The following is a 13,948-nucleotide window of genomic DNA, read 5'->3' on the forward strand; positions in this document are numbered from 1 at the left end:
TAAAGCCACGATAGGATTTAGCTTCCTTATGTCCTGCAGTGCTACGCTGTGCTTGATCTTCTTGTTTATCCCCATTTCCATCTAATTCTGCAGCGCTGAGCATTTTTACCCCCAACTATATACTGAAGCTGGCTTGTTATTTTCTCATTGTTTTCATTTAATTGCTCTAGATTGGCTTATAGCAAGGCTTGCAATAGCTCTGCTATCATCTTCCTGCTGTGCTCTAGTGCAAGTCAATTCCAGGCCTGTCATCCAGAACTGAGCGTGTTGGCCCTCTCCCTGAACTGTAGCTGAACCTGGCAGCGTTTCTTTTTCCGCTGCAGGTAAATAGAGTTAGACGACAGACATGGCTAGGCTATCCATATCATTCCTGAGAGTCAGGCCGCTATGGAAATGCTGGTCGCTATAGATTTATTTCGCTGTTTGGACGAAATTAAAACGTAAAGTAAAATATATGGTAAAATGCAGCTATGATAAAAGATGGTGATGCATGGGATTTTTGGTAGATGCCAACAGATGATAATTCATTTCTTTTAATATTATGCCCCCCCCCCCCCCCAAAAAAAAAAAACAATATGAGGTTCATATTCTAAATTTAGAATGGTTTTATTTATAATAGAAACAATTATAAGCCTATAATAAGCCTCATATTGTAAAAAATCCAGTGCATAGAACAAATTTTAAAGGGCATTATATTATATTATATTATATTATATTATATTATATTATATTATATTATATTATATTATATTATATTATATTATATTATATTATATTATATTATATTATATTTATAATTTTCCTTAACTCACAAACTACTTCAAGCTGACATGAAATCTCTTGGTATAATATATATATATATATATATATATATATATATATATATATATATATATATATATATATATATTATATGTCAAAAGTAACTGATATCAAGCCACTTTACTTCATATAACTTCACATTACTACAAAAAAACTATTATAAACATGTCTTTACATTTATATGGTTCTAATTCTATTAGGAATAATATTTTTTACAGTCTAAATAATCTTATTTGAAATGGGAAAATATATATTTTTACGGAAATATAGCTGATGCAATGAACACAGCACTTCGTTAGATACATTGACTAAATAATGCTCATTGTGTATTTTAATTTTAATTAAGTTTAAATTGTCATAATTTTACAGTTACCTCCAGTTTAATAGCCAAAATAAAATCTTGCAGGATTATGATTTGATTTGAATTAACTGAAATTCCATATGCATTTTTAGCATTCACCTACCGAAAAAGTAAATCTAACCTTGTTAGTAAAGTTGTGTAGTCATACTATACTGTATTTTCACTATCATGACAGTGCATGCTTTCAGCACTTTGGTTTGGGCCTAAATAAGAGCATATGAACAGTAGTAATATATCTGTAGTTGAAGCTTTGGGGATTGGACCTCTGTACCTCATCCTAATGAGTGTACACCTTACCTCTTTGTCCTGGCCTAGTTTCCACATTTGTCTGCCTTGTGTGCTATATTCCAAGCTGTGCTTGTTCCACATGACTAATGCAACCTTGCTGAAACAGGAAATGTGAATAGAGACAAAGTCGACTGCGTTTTGGTAGAGTGCTGAAAGGTGTTTCACTCAAAAGCAGCATATCCTCAAGGTTCAGCATGTATCAATAAGATTCACCCTCTTTCATGTCTTAATTCCAATTGAGAATTCTAACCCCTTGATATTCCATCAAGGGCAGAACCTCCACACAAGGTTTGCACATAAATCATGTGAAGTGATTCAAGCAACAGGACTGTATCTTTCTTTCTATATGTATTGATAATTGCTATTTATTTAAAAAGTAAAAAAAAAAAGGTGCAGCATTAAAATAGCAGTCAGATGATATTTTTCTCAAATTCCTGTTAAATTTTTATTCTAGTTGTTTGTGTGTTTCTGGATTCTGTTTTAATGGTTCAATTACAATTTAGAGATTAAAAAGCATGTCTAATTAATAATAATAAAAAAAAAATATATATATATATATATATATATATATATATATATATATATATATATATATATATATATATATATATATATATATGTTACTGTTGCCCCCAACTTCACAGCCAAGATTAAATATTATATCTATAGTTTTATATTTATTAAAATTATACTTGTTAACCCTCTCAAATGAAAATGTAGCGTTCAAAAATCATTTCTAATTGACTGAAATATGAATTGTATACAAATGAATAGCAATTAATTAAACATAGATTTTTAAGACCCTGTGAAATATTTTAACAAATATCATGTTTTTAACATTTAATTAATTTTAATGTCTAATCAATTCTAAGAAACTAAGAAATTCCAGAAATTCTGTGTTGTCCTTTAATATTTCTGGATTTATGATTTAATTCAGATTTATTATAAAAAATGGTGGCAATCTGAAGACCTAAATCATTAACAATTTAATAATTTAAAGAACATGCGGACTTAATGCTTCAATAGCAGTTTCTTGTGCTTTAATATTTACAGGGACTAATCTATGTCACGATTTGATTAAAAGCACGGCCCTATTGATATCCAAAATTAGCTAAATTCTGTTAGCCTGTCTTAGTTTTCCTCATCATAGAAATCATAGGCTCTATACGGATAGGTTTGATGTCCATAAAAACTCAGTATTCCCAGCTGATAAAGGAATACAAATCAAAACCTGCTTATTTCATCAAATTAACCTTTAAAGTTCTCCATATGCAATGTGCAATCGCATGCTTCACTGTGGCTTGGCATGATGGAGATTGTTTTTGTTATAATATGAAGGGTTTTGTAGATTCGTCTCTATGTGGTCTCCTGGGTCCTGCTGTGGACTAGTGTCCATTATCCATTCGATTCGCCTCCCAGAGTATATCCTCATCCAAACAGATTCTAAATGATATCTATGCTTCCTCTGTTCCCAATGACTGCGCTCAAGGCTTTTATTCGTGAAGCTGAGGGGCCTCTGGGGCAAGAGGCTTTTATTTAAGTAGCCTGTGCCACTCAGAAGTATAATGAAGATTTTCATTATGATTACATGAGAGGAAGCACTGCCCATAATTGAATGTCACAACTGCAGTTGCATGTTTAGTTTGAGAGGTATGAAAGGTTCCGTACTCAACTGAAGTTGCTCTAAACATTCTAGAAAGGCCCCTCCTCATTCAGATCTGCTGCAGTCCCTTTACTGTCCTACATGCACGGTCCACCGATACAGTTTAAGATGAAGTATAATAGGTTATGGGTTTTTTTAAAGAATTTTTTTAAAAAGAGGCGTCTCGAAAAGGTTAAGATACCCTTTTCTTTTAATTTAGGTTAATCCTTCGGCTTTGGCAAAGGCAAGATGCTAATCTCTGAATAATAAATATATCGTGACAGAGTGTTTTAATCTGAGGATGCAGACAGACAGATCCATTCACGTGTTAAAATAAAGAGAAGGCCGTAATCCATTTAATCCACTGAAATTAGAATACTCAAGATTATCTGAGGGTTGTTGTTTTACTATCTGCTGCTTCAACTCTAATGTTTTAATCATAACCCCATACACATCTGTCTGCCTGTACATTTAAATTCATAACTTTATATTTCTTAATAAACCATTTATTTCACATATATTTCAAATGATAGCAAAAATGAAATTATTTAAATATAATATGATTAGAATCATTAATATCGTTATTATTAATCTATCTATCGGTCTGTTTCTCATATTTTTCAGTTCATAACTTTATATTTTTTTCATAAACCATTTATTTCACATATATAAAACCATGCATTTCAACTGATAACAAACAAGAAACAAAAATGTTATGTATTATTATTATGTGAAGCACATACAATATTTTAGATATTATAGATTTTAAATGTCAATTATTCACTCTTGTTACTTCCAAAAGTGTTTGATTGTCAATTTAAATGTATTATCCTGTTAAATTTAATATAATGTATTAAGGTAACGCAGTTCACTCCACTTTTTACTGTAGCATTTTAACATTATATTTTCAGTTAAAGTGAAAAACATACACTGTATTTCTCTTTTTGTAAAAAAAAAGTTGCGTACCTCATTTTTTACCTTTATTGTTTATGTAACAACCCGTTTGAATGGTAACAACATGCATTCGGTAATGTGTCTCACTTTAAAATGTTAGAAAAAGTCATCAAAATAATGCAGTAGGCTACAGCACAGAGTTCCATTAGAGAATGACAAATGCTTCACTCAGTCTGATTATGATGATATTCCGGCCCCGTTCCCACACAGGACAGGGTAGGTTGGGGCGGGGACCTGTTTTAACTGCTTTTGTGAGCCACCGGTCCGCCTCATCGCTTTACCGATACCCATCAGGAGGCAGTATATCCTCTAGTGCAGTGTGTGTGGCGTACTGGAGCTGAGCACCTTTGTCTCTCTCACAGAGCTTCACTTTAACAGGGTGCGCGGGGTTCAAGTTGCTGAGACGGAAGGGAACCGCTTTGAAGAAGTAAATCTGGACGGGTTTAATACACCCTCCCTCTCTAGAACTTACAAAGGGAGTGAACGAGAGAGTTCCGCTGCGTAAACCGACACCGACCATCGCGCCGCTCGCTCGCTCGCTCCTAGCCGTCAAGAAGGAAAGCATGCTAGAAAACACAAGGAGCTGAGTCTTGCTTTGGAAAATGTGGGATTTTGTGTCTTTGTGTTGAAATGGTGCTCTTATAAGTCCAAGCGCTGTGTGCGTTTACATGCGTTTTTGGACGCGCTGTCAGCCCGTGAGCGTTACGCACTGACTCGCCTGAGGTAAGTTTGACGCCTCCAATACAAATACAACTGGATTATTGCAGTGTTCTGATATTGCAGCGTTATGTTCTGTTATGAAGTGACGTCACAACGTAACATAGGCTAATAAGTGTTTATTTTGTATTTATTTTATTTTTTGTTTATTGTAAAAGCGATGGGGGTGGAAAGGATATTTGATACCGTCAGTCAGTCAGTCGGAGGAGCTCCAACTGTTGCCATATTGTTTAGATAAGTTTAAAATCCTTATTTAAGACGATTGGAATAAATGTAAATGACAGTTTGTGTCACTTTGGCTAATTTAACTTGGCACAAACGCAGTGCGGTATTAATTGGACTCACATCCCGACGTGCAAACAAATTAGACACTAAAATCTTTATGTGCCAGATTCGATTGAGTGAATAACGCTGACGGTGTATTGTATATGTTATGGGATATATATATATATATTTGAAGCACATCAGCACTTTTTTCTGAGAGCAATTACATCGTTCCTGCCACGTTCACGGGGCAATAAAACGGTTCTCTGAGGGAATATTGACTGAAAAAAAACACAGTGATGGTAGGCTACTATGTGATGAGCGTATTCTGTTGAAATTATATGTGAATCACTCAATCATGCTGGAGATTTACCAGCAGCAGATGTTTTTGTGCTGTGACACAAGCAGAGCGCGTTTTCCGTTTTTTCCTTCTTGTGACTGGTCGTCTATAATGGAATAAGTGCGCACTGCATACTGGAGATTACAATAATTACAGCATGCAGTGGACACTGGTGTTTATAGGTTGGGCGCTCATTCAGGAAGAGAAATGGTCAAAGGGACAGTTAACCGAAGAATAAAAAGAACACTGTCATTATTTTCTCACCTTCATGTCTTTTCAAGCATTCACAACGTACTTTCCACTGTGGAACTGAAAAGGAGACATTTTGGAGAATGTCTTGATCACGGTTTTCCATGCATTGACAAAAAATTAGTGACTGAAGGTGTCAAGTCTAAAGCATGATGTAAAATCTTCATAAAAGTTGCACAGTACCTTAAAACTTCTGAAAGATTGAGACAGAAATTTAAGTTGTTATTTCGTGATCTTATCCTCTCTTGAGTTGTTAATAGCACCTTGGATGTTTGGTTTGGTTTGTTAACAATTCATTTAGATCAAGTTTGTGAGCGGAGTCAAACTTAAATAAATGATGTGTTCATGGACAGGTCATAGCTAGTTCTCTTATTTACTTGTCAAAGAGCACTAGGATGGATGCAAGAACCTTTTTAAGCTTAAAATTTGTCCCATTTGTCTAATAAATCTATTGTGTTGTTCCAAAGACTTTGAAAGGGCAACTTTTGTGATAGTTTTGTGGTGATTTCATGTTCTTATTGGACCTTATTGGAGTGATCATATATTGCAAAACCACTTATGAGGTTCATAATTGGTCCAAGTCACCCTAAAATGACAAAAAGTGTATATACAGGTTGAAAACAATGTATGTGAATAGAATTGTATAGCTTTGTGTGTGTGTGTGTGTGTGTGTGTGTGTGTGCGTGTGTGTGTGTGTGTGTGTGTGTGTGTGTGTGTGTGTGTGTGTGTGTGTGTGTGTGTGTGTGAAATAGTGAGGTACTTGTGTATCATCACATCCAAAAACAATCGATTGTCCATTATAATATAGTGATTCATGCAATGTCTGCAAGCATCGAGGAGACTGGAAGCCTCTAACAAAGCTCTTTATTATTGTGACGTGGGGCTGTCATACGCTCTCGTCATTGTCCGTTAATGAACAGTGGAGGCAGAAGAGAGCGGTAACTGTATGATTGTGCTCCATTCATGTTTGTTTCCAGCCTGTCCTGGACTGTGTTACCGCATTAAATGCAATTGGCAGGGAATAGCTTGCTGGGGGCCCATACACTGTCACCCCTTCAGCCCAGATGTTCCTCAAACCCATTGAGAGTCAAATTGGGCTCCTGGAGGGAAGATCTTCTCATTGTTGTACCACAATGGACTCACATCCTTCTTTAGTCAATAGTGCCTGAAACTCAGACACACACTCACGGAGATTCCCATTTAAAGCCTTAGTACATTAACATGAGGGATTCACAAGGACAGGGAACGCTGTTTGCAGTTTTATCATCTAGTATTTAATCTGAAATGTCTGAAAAATCTGAAAGATTTTGTTATCAGACTCTTTAAAGTGGGGTCAGTTAATACAAAAACGTTCTTCATGGGATAACACCTAAATTAGCCCATTTGATTCAGTTCAAAGAAATGATTATATGCAGCTGAATTAACCCGGTTACTCAAATGTAAGAATTTAAAGGCTCAAATCAAGTAGAAATATGTCTTTTCAGCTGCACATGTTCACTTTTATAGTATTTATATTCCAAAATGAGTGCTATCCTTCAGCTTTCAAAGCTATTTGACTAGATCCAAGCCACAATTTGACTTTTTATGCAACTGTAAAGATACATTCTTGTTAAAATGTCAGGTATAAACCATTCATATTAATTGGATCATTGGAACCGCGCTCATAATTCCCAGTTCAAAAATGTATTATAATGTCAACAGCATGTGCGCAGAGCAATGAGAAGTACCTGTAAGGAATTCGAAATCCTCTTTTCTAAGCCGTCCTGATCGCTCTCTATCAACCCCTTCAAGAACTCATATCACATGAATGAATTATTGGATTACATCCCTGACATCACAAAGCAAATGTTCTGGCTTTGGGTCTTGTTATCGTGTGGTTTTGCGGAAACCGTCACACAATTAGCACATGCAGCTAACCAACATGACGTGTCCCTGAACCGCTTCTACACCAAATGAATAGAAATCAATTGGCGAACGCGATGCCTGGCCTTGCATAACACCTTCCGTCCTCTGGTTTATGTAAAGTTTGTTCCCTATTCAAGCCCATACAAGGGTTATTTGTCGTTCTTTCTCTGCTGGGAGTTGATGTGTGGTGGCCGTGCGTATTGACCGCGACCCTTTCGACTAGAACCCTCATTATTCTCTATCAGTGTGTGCTCCTATATGCCATTTCCTCTCTGCCTCTAGTTAGTCTCTCTGTTTTCTGGCTTCCACCTATATTAGTAATGAGCGCAATGGTACTCCAAGAGTGTATGGGTCTCGAGAGAGATGTGTAAAAGTGGAGGGGGTCATGCAGTCAAGGCGAGTCTGTGGTCTGGAGTGGTCGCAGGCGGATGGCTAGTCTGCTGAGACGGGTGAGTTAAAACAGCAGGGGCTGGGGATGGACATGGGTGATGTTTAGATAAGGGGATGGGGAAGAGTTTTAAGAGCTGCATTACAAATAGAGAAGAGATTGCATGAGTGTTCGTGAGTGTGTGTGTGTGTGTGTGTTTGGATGGAAGGGCAGCTTGTGTGCATTTGTGTTAAGGGTAGTGCTTTTTCCACCATCCCCCAGTGTGTTTACACAAATTGGAATGATGTGATGCTGCTTGCGTGTGTGTGTGTGTGTGTGTGTGTGTATGTGCTTGATGGTGTGTGCGCAGCTGTGGGCCAGAGGTGGAGAAACATGTCCACACCGAGCTGTGAAAGTGATACAGACTTGACAGTTTCAGAAAAAAACACATTTAAAATGATAGTTCAGCAAAAATGTAAAATTCTGTTGTTTACTCCTTTATATAATCTCAAACTTGTTACATCTACTGTACTTTCTTCAAAAGGCCAGTGTTATTTTAGTTATAATCATATTCTGTTGTAGTATTAGTAACTATTTATTTTCTTTTTTTCTTTTTTTAAGTACAGGTATATCTTTAATATCGCTTATTTATTTATTTTTGTTGTTGTTTTACAGTTTTAGTTTTAATGACCGTAGTACTAGAACTTCAAATTATTTTACTTTTTTAACTTATTTAAGTTTTTAACGTACACACACACACACCAGACCAGACCAGAAAAATATTTTTTGTCCATCCAGTGAAAGTCAGTGGGGTCCAGTGATGTTTTGGACCCCATTGACTTCCATTTTCCAGACAGAAACTATTCAAAACTATACAGAAACTTATTCATACAGGTTTGGACTGGATTTAGAGTTATTTTCCAATGGCAGAATTGTAATATTTCATGAGCTATCTCTTTAAAACATACAGTGTAGCTTACTAGGCCACAAAATCCATTTTCGGGTAGCATTCCCTGACCTCGTTTTGCTTCCTCCGCCCTGGAGCTCGTTTTTTTTTGGGTGCTGAGATGGATCCATCAGGCGATTTTTCGTGTCTTTTACGAGCTGTGTATGGAGGCCTCACAGAGAGGAAAGGTGGAGAGCGTAGGCCTTCTCGTTTGCTAGCAAATGACCAGTATCGACCATCTGCTATTTCAGTGTCCTTCCCCGCAGGCTCTGCCAGTGATTTTTTTCAAGCTGTGCATTTGTTGTATGTGTATGAGTGCAACTTCATGCATTTGTATTTGTGAGGCTTTTCGTCTAGTCCAATCCTAAAATTAGGGTCAGATCTTTCTTTTTCGCCATTCAAAGCTTGGCAGCCACAGGTAGGAGCTGAATTACTTTAAATGGCCGGTCAATGATTTCCTATTGTGTGAGCCATTTCCAAATGGCCTTTTTGAAAGTGTGTTTACAGAAATTTTATTTAGAAGTGCAATCACATGTTCTGAGCTTTTCTCCTCCCTCGCTGCTCTTTTCTGCCTCTCGCTCTCTTCTACTCGTGCGTTCCTAACAGATGTTTGCCCTAATGCATCTCAGGCTCAGGTTGTTTACTGATCTTACATCTGATTTGGATGCTTCATATCTCCCTTTGCCCAAAATTAATGTTTTTTTTCTTCTCCTCAAATGCCAAATGTATTTGTTTAAGTGTATTTTTGCGCACAATATAGTTGGAACGGTGAAATCTCAGGCCTGTTTAAGGGTGTGTTTGGCATTTATTTCAGCTTGGGCTGTAATGTGAATGTCGGAATGTTTAAAGCCCATCTGCATCAATAAGCAGTTAAGAGGTGTTCAAGTTTTATGGTTTGTATTATTAGTGATTTTAGGATTCGAACAATCCTGCACTCCTAAAAGTTAAACTTAAGTGCGTAACTTGTCCCACACCATTTGTTCTATACAGACATTAGGGCTGCATGATTAATCAAAATAAAACTACAATTGAGATATGACTTAGTGTGATTATTAAAGTGAAGTCTTGTGATTATAAAATACATGTGCTGCATGTTTAAGACTCAAGCACAACACTGTGTTTCACAGGAGCAGATCATTATCTCCTGGTGTTTGCAGCGACTCAGAGCGACTCGATTCACAGTAAATGCTCAACATGAACTCCATCTCTACATCTGCTCTGAGTATTATCGCTTTAATGTGCATTTGGGAGCACAACATGCACCAACCATCTTCCCATGTGTAATAAGAAGCACTTATCAACAAAAAGGAATTTTAAGTGTTTGTTATATATGTATATGCATATATAAAATCACAAGATTTTGGCTAAGCACATCAAACTCCCAATTTTATAACAGTGACAGTTTTAATCAGAAAAATTGCACATTTAAGAAATTGCTAAAATTTACTTTTTAAAGTAATAAATTACCCAAAAATGAGAACTGATTAATTTACTCACCCTCAAGTCTCACAGAGTGACAGATCAGTGTTTTCTGTATGTGTAGTAAAAGTCAATGGAGTTCAATGTTGTTTCGTTCAAGCAATTATATTAGATTTCTTTATAAACTTATATTGGATAAGGGAGTTCAAATATCTAGATTGGATACATCCTTTTTTAATTTATTTTACTCTTGGCAGTAAGAAACCATATAGCGACACCGTAGAATCCTATCAGAATGTCTTAGTTGCAGTTGCAGCTTTCAACCACACACACAAGCAATACGTGTTGCATCGCAGAAGAATGTTTTGGGCAAGCACCACTCACAATTTCTTCAGGAAAAGTGGCAATCTAACTCATTTTGGCATTGTGTCGCCCATAATGCCTTCCCGTGTGACTTAAAGATTGAACCATTAGCAGCCGGAAACACCAGAGGAACAAACATTCAAGCACTGCAGCTTTCACACACACAATAAAAGTGGCTGTATGTTGCCATTGGGGCAGAAACACAGCCAGGGAAACGGCTCCACAGCTGGGCTCGGCCCCCTTCCCTTAACCCTCCCCCCTTCCCTTGGGAGGTACGTCTGCATAAACCTCCCCACACGGGCCCAGACCACCCCAACACCACTGCCTCCTGGTGTAAGGCAGGTTTCTGTGCCCGTTTCTACAGCTTTATCCCCAAAGCAGATCCCCCCAGATGTGCAAGACCTACAGGACGGAGTAACAATAGCGAGGCTGTTGTACCATGAGACCCTGGTGAGGCAGTGTGTGTGAACGCTTAGCCCCTCACCCTCCCCCATCTTCTGCTGGACGACCTTTAACCCTTGTTCGCTACATGCTGCACACCTCCTGCTGCGCCTCTTACACGCTGCTACACTAGCTCTGTCACTCAGAAAGACAGAGACTAATGTAGACAGAGAGAGCCGAGAGCTCATATAAAATAGAAGGAAAGAGAGATCGAATGCAAATGCTACCGGCGGACAATAGTAAAGCATCTGCAAAATTCCTATTTGATCCTTAGCACCATCAGAAATCACTTTGATCATCATATTCACATCTGTGCAGTAGAGAATCCTTAAAGCAATAGTTCAGCTAGAAATGAACAATATCTTTCATTATTTATTCATCCTCATGTTGTTCCAGACCTGTGTGACTTTATTCTTCAATGGAACAGGATACATTTATGGTGCTTTTTGTCATTTTGAAGTTTGACAGGCACTGGTCCTCATTCAAAATTTATGGAAAAGAGTGGACAGGATATTCTTCATAAAGTCATTCGTTTTGTTTGGAATGACATGAAAATGAGTAAATAATCACATAATTTATATTTTTGGTTAAACTATTCTTTTTTTATTTCATTCTGTCTTGTTTTATTTTATTATAATATAGAATGTTTTATTTATTTATTTTATTTTGTTTCTCTAAAATCGTATTTAAAAATGTCATTATGTTAACGTTTTTGTTGTTATAATTCATATTTATTATTTTTTTTAAATATAAGATATCATTTTCTCTTAGTTTTTCATAATAAAGCTATGGCAATATAGTATGTAAAGTAAATTTTATAAAAGAAAAATTATCCAAATTTTTATTTTGGGTTGAACTATTCCTTTATTCGTGTAATATAATCTTGTTTTCTTTATTTTATTTTATTTAGTTTGGTTTAGTTTTTCTAATGTTGTATATTTGTATATTATTTTAATTTGTCTTCCCTCTTTTTCATATTGATGCTTTGGTAATATAGTATGTAAAGTACTTTAAATGGAAATTGAGGAAGAGGGAGAATTTCTTTCCAGAAGAGGAAAGAGAGAAGGGAAGATAGAGGAGCAAAGCATGGGAGCACCATAAACACTGGACCTGAGAAACAGAGATAACGGCCAACCAGCAGACAGCAAATACAGCATCCATCTCCCAAGTCACTCCTTCTCTTTCTGCTCCTCTGTCCATCTCTTTTCCCTCCAGTGAGTCTGTTTTCTCCTGGATCCTTATGCAGAGTGCTCCTGTGTGTTTGCAATGGACCCTTTCCACGTGCTGCTCACTTTTCCTTTGCCTTGCTCTCGCTCTCACTCTCTTTCTCTCTCACCTCTCCAACACACATGGAACAGTTTTTCTAGGAGCTTATTTTTTTGCGCCTATTAAGCAAAGTTCCTTCTCACAAAAAAAAAAAAAGGCAGCTGTAGAAAGAAAAACTCTTTTTATTATGATTGTATAGCAGCACTGCAAAACAGACGGAGAGATCGAGAAAGGGAAACAGAGACAGAGAAAACCCCCCTGGTAAGCCGTGGCTCCACGCATAAGAAAATCAATAAAGCATCCCTTTAAAAGAGGTTGACGTATAATGGAGAAAGACGGGTGGGAGAAACAGACCTGGTCCCATGGTTCCCTTTCTGCCCTTTCTCTTTTTCCTCCATTCCACACCATCCATACTGTGAATGTGCGACACAAAGCATCAAAACTCCATCACTGCCATTGATACATCATGAATGTGTGTTTGTGGTGAAGATCTCTTGTTAATCATAATTTTTTAGTTTCACAATACAAGCGGTGTCAAGAACATCTGTAATTCCTATCCATTAGCATTCCCATGCTTCTCAATGGTTGTTCAGCTTTTATCCAACCTCCAGCATTCGTAAACTTGGCATATACAGTATATATATATTAGGGCCGGGACTCGATTAAAAAATTTTATCTAATTAATTAGAGGCTTTGTAATTAATTAATCGAAATTAATGGCATTTTAATCGCATATAAATATTTGATCTGAGAACAGTGAGAAGTAATTTTTTTCACATGGATTTATAGTATACCATTGAATAATGACTGAATACATAAGCTTAAGCAACAAAATATTGTTTATTTTTGTTCAACAAAGTCTAGCCAGACCAGTGCAATTTTTGCCATGAAGTATAGCAATAGCATATTTAGAAACAATTTAGAAATAGTACATTTCAGAAATTCAGGAAGCTTATAGGTGCTGGAACCTTCTGTAAAGTGTTTTTTTAAGTAAAACACAATACTGTCAATTACATTCAGAACATTAGAAACACTGACTATTAGAAAACATCTCTCTGTTGCTTCAGAGGCCATAACATACTAAGTCCAACTCTCAATAACCTTGGCCAAAACATTAAAGTGTTCAACATAAACTGTTGCACCAACAAAATAAAACATAGTTCAACATAAAGTGTAAAGTCCACGCTAGCTGCTATATGTTTTGCGTTGAGGTGATACTTGAGGCTGGATGTGCTGCTGCGGTGATATGTGAAGCGAACGCTAGTTGGTGCTTCAGTATAATCGGTCCGCCGAAACTCATCCTGTGAGAAACGTTCCGCGAGAAACGTTTCTCTATATATATATATATATGTATATATATATATATATATATACATATATATATATATGTATTTATTTTTTCTATTTTTTTAAGGAACCTTATTGACCAGGATGTAAATCCTGAGTGACTGCGTCTAGAGATATTACATTTTTAAAACCCCTCCTAGTCCATTTTATCAATTCAATAGGAATTTGGTCAACAAACAGACTTGTAAAATCTATCTAAATATCTAAAGTAAAATCTAAGTTAAAGGTTTAAATGAACCAGTTGAACCAGTTTTGGG

At 36.5% G+C, this 13,948-nt stretch overlaps 1 protein-coding gene across 1 annotated transcript in view; it reads left to right on the top strand.

Annotated features, from left to right (window-relative positions):
• The first annotated feature begins 4,323 nt into the window (after positions 1–4,323).
• Positions 4,324–13,948, top strand: part of sema4c (sema domain, immunoglobulin domain (Ig), transmembrane domain (TM) and short cytoplasmic domain, (semaphorin) 4C) — a 53,343-nt gene continuing 43,718 nt past the window's right edge. Inside the window, exon 1 of the mRNA XM_026244947.1 lies at positions 4,324–4,790. The gene's annotated coding sequence lies outside the window, so the exon portion shown is untranslated. The remainder of the gene's footprint in view (positions 4,791–13,948) is intronic.

Source organism: Carassius auratus, chromosome 5, assembly GCF_003368295.1.
Source record: "Carassius auratus strain Wakin chromosome 5, ASM336829v1, whole genome shotgun sequence".
Lineage (NCBI taxonomy): Eukaryota > Metazoa > Chordata > Actinopteri > Cypriniformes > Cyprinidae > Carassius > Carassius auratus.